This window comes from Capra hircus, chromosome 6 (genome assembly GCF_001704415.2).
Source record: "Capra hircus breed San Clemente chromosome 6, ASM170441v1, whole genome shotgun sequence".
Taxonomy (NCBI): domain Eukaryota; kingdom Metazoa; phylum Chordata; class Mammalia; order Artiodactyla; family Bovidae; genus Capra; species Capra hircus.
Genome location: NC_030813.1, coordinates 80,844,528 through 80,847,983, shown reverse-complemented (window position 1 = coordinate 80,847,983; position 3,456 = coordinate 80,844,528). Strand labels below are relative to the sequence as shown.

The 3,456-nt window shown below is 42.4% G+C and overlaps 1 pseudogene across 1 annotated transcript; it reads right to left on the bottom strand.

Moving 5' to 3' along the window:
* LOC108636228 lies at nt 257–769 on the bottom strand (annotated as a pseudogene). The gene has a single exon (XR_001918199.1). The product of XR_001918199.1 is annotated as a 60S acidic ribosomal protein P1 pseudogene (transcript).

Genomic DNA, 3,456 nt, shown 5'->3' with positions numbered 1-3,456 from the left:
TCCAATGAATATTCAGGATTGATTTCCTTTAGCTTGGACTGGTTGGATCTCCTTGTAGTCCAAGGGACTCTCAAGAGTCTTCTCCAACACCACAGTTCAAAAGCATCAATTCTTCATGTTCAGCTTTCTTTATAGTCCAACTCTCAAATCCATACTTGACTACTGAAAAAAACATAGTTTTGACTAGACAGACATTTGTTGGCAAAATAATGTCTCTGCTTTTTATTTTTATTTTTTATTTTTTTTAAGACCAACAGCAGCAAACAGCTCAGCTTTTTATTGAATGTGTTACTAAGGAGGTTTAGTCAAAAAGACCAAAGCCCATGTCATCATCAGACTCTTCAGATTCTTCTTTCTTTGCTTCTACTTTCTTCTCCTCAGCTAGGGCAGCAGCAGTGGAGGGGGCAGGGCCTCCTGCTGGTGCAGCACCGGCCGCTGGGGCAGGTCCACCAGCCCCCACATTGCAGATGAGGCTCCCGATGTTGACATTGGCCAAGGCCTTTGCAAACAAACCTGGCCAGAAAGGCTCAACATTTACACCGGCTGCTTTAATGAGGGCATTGATCTTATCCTCCGTGACCGTCACCTCATCGTCGTGCAGAATGAGGGCAGAGTAGATACAAGCAAGCTCTGAGACAGAGGCCATGGTGCGAGTGAGTGCTAGGTGGGGGCTGCTGGGCGCAGTGCTAGTCGCCAGATGAAGTGAGGGCCTCACCCCAAAACGGCCTTAGCTTCCTCGGGAGAACCAAGCACCTTAGCGGCAGTGGAGGAAAGCTGTCTCTGCTTTTTAATATGCTGTCTAGGTTGGTCATGATTTTTCTTCAAAGAAGTAACTGTCTTTTAATTTCATGGCTGCAGTCACCAGTTCAGTTCAGTTCAGTTCAGTCGCTCAGTCATGTAAGACTCGTTGTGACCCCATGAATTGCAGCATGCCAAGCCTCCCTGTCCATCACCAATTACTGGAGTTCACCCAAACTCATGTCCATTGAGTCGATGATGCCATCCAGCCATCTCGTCCTCTGTCGTCCCCTTCTCCTCCTGCCCCCAATCTCTCCCAGCATCAGAGTCTTTTCAAATGAATCAACTCTTCGCATGAGGTGGCCAAAGTACTGGAGTTTCAGCTTTAGCATCAGTCCTTTCAAACAACACCCAGGACTGATTTTCTTTAGAATGCACTGGTTGGATCTCCTTAAAGTCCTAGGGACTCTCAAGAGTCTTCTACAACACCACAGTTCAAAAGCATCAATTCTTCAGAGCTCAGCTTTCTTCACAGTCCAACATTCACATGCATACATGACCACTAGAAAAAACATAGCCTTGACTAGATGGACCTTTGTTGGAAAAGTAACGCCCCTGCTTTTGAATATGCTATCTAGGTTGGTCATAACTTTCCTTCCAAGGAGTAAGCATCTTTTCATTTCATGGCTGCAGTCACCATCTGCAGTGATTCTGGAGCCCAAAAAGTAAAGTCTGACACTGTTTCCACTGTTTCCCCATCTATTTCCCATGAAGTGATGGGACCAGATGCCATGATCTTAGTTTTCTGAATGTTAATGTTGAGCTTTAAACCAACTTTTTCACTCTCCTCTTTCACTTTCATCAAGAGGCTTTTTAGTTCCTCTTCACTTTCTGCCATAAGGCTGGTGTCATCTGCATATCTGAGGTTATTGATATTTCTCCTGGCAATCTTGATTCCAGCTTGTGTTTCTTCCAGCCCAGCGTTTCTCATGATGTACTCTGCATATAAATTAAATAAGCAGGATGACTATATACAGCCTTGATGTACTCCTTTTCCTATTTGGAACTAGTCTTGTTCCATGTCCAGCTTTAACTGCTGCTTCCTGACATGCACATAGGTTTCTCAAGAGGCAGGTCAGGTGGTCTGGTATTCTCATCTCTTTCAGAATTTTTCTCAGTTTATTGTGATCCACACAGTCAAAAGTATGGCATAGTCAATAAAGCAGAAACAGATGTTTTTTCTGGAACTCTCTTGCTTTCTCAGTGATCCAGCAGATGTTGACAATTTGATCTCAGGTTCCTCTGCCTTTTCTAAACCAGCTTGAACATCTGAAAGTTCATGGTTCACGTATTGCTGAAGCCTGGCTTGGAGGTATTTGAGCATTACTTTACTAGCATATGAGTTAAGTGCAAATGTGCAGTAGTTTGAGCATTCTTTTGCATTGACTTTGATATTGGAATTAAAACTGATCTTCTGCAGTCCTGTGGCCACTGCTGAGTTTTCCAAATTTGCTGGCATATTGAGTGCAGCACTTTCACAGCATCATCTTTCAGGCTTTGAAACAGCTCAACTGGAATTCCATCACTTCCACTAGCTTTGTTCATAGTGATGCTTTCTAAGGCCTACTTGGCTTCACATTCCAGGATGTCTGGCTCTAGGTGAGTGATCACAGCATCGTGACTATCTTGCTCTTGAAGACCTTTTTTGTAAAGTTCTGCGTATTCTTACCACCTCTTCTTAATATCTTCTGCTTCTGTTAGGTTCATATCATTTCTGTCCTTTGTCAAGACCGTCTTTACATGAAATGTTCCCTGGGTATCTCTAATTTTCTTAAAGTGATCTTTCCCATTCTGTTCTTTTCCTCTATTTCTTTGCATTGATTGCTGAGGAAGGCTTTCTTATCTCTCTTGCTATTTTTTGGATCTATGCATTCAGACACTTATATTTTTCCTTTTCTCCTTTGCTTTTCACTTCTCTTCTTTTCACAGCTATTTGTAAGGCCTCCACAGACAGCCATTTTGCATTTTTTGCATTTTTTTTTCCCATGGGGATGGTCTTGATCCTTGTCTCCTGTACAATGTCATGAACCTCCACCATCTGCAGTGTTTTTGGAGCCCCCTAAGATAAAGTCTGCCACTGCTTCCCCATCTATTTGCCAGGATGTGGTGGGACTGGATGCCATGATCTCAGTTTTCTGAATGTTGAGCTTTAAGCCAACTTTTTCACTCTCCACTTTCACTTTCATCAAGAGGCTCTGTAGGTTTTCTTCACTTTCTCCCATAATTGTGCTATCATCTTTATATCCGAGGTTGTTGATATTTCTCCCAATCTTGATTCCAGCTTGTACTTCATCTAGCCCAGGGTTTCTCACAATGTACTCTGCTTATTAGTTAAATAAGCAGGGTAACAATATATAGCCTTGACATACACTTTTCCCAATTTGGAACCAATCTATTCTTCCATATCCAGTTCTAATTGTTGCTTCCTGACCTGCATACAGGTTTTTCAAGAGGCAGGTTAGGTGGTCTGGTATTCCCATCTCTTTAAGAATTTTCCACAGTTTGCTGTGATCCACACAGTCAAAGGCTTTGCCATAGTCAATAAAGCATAAGTAGATGTTTTTCTGGAACTCTATTGCTTTATTGAAGATCCAACAAATATGGAAATATGATTTCTGGTTCCTCTGACTTTTCTAAATCCAGCTTTAACATCTGGAA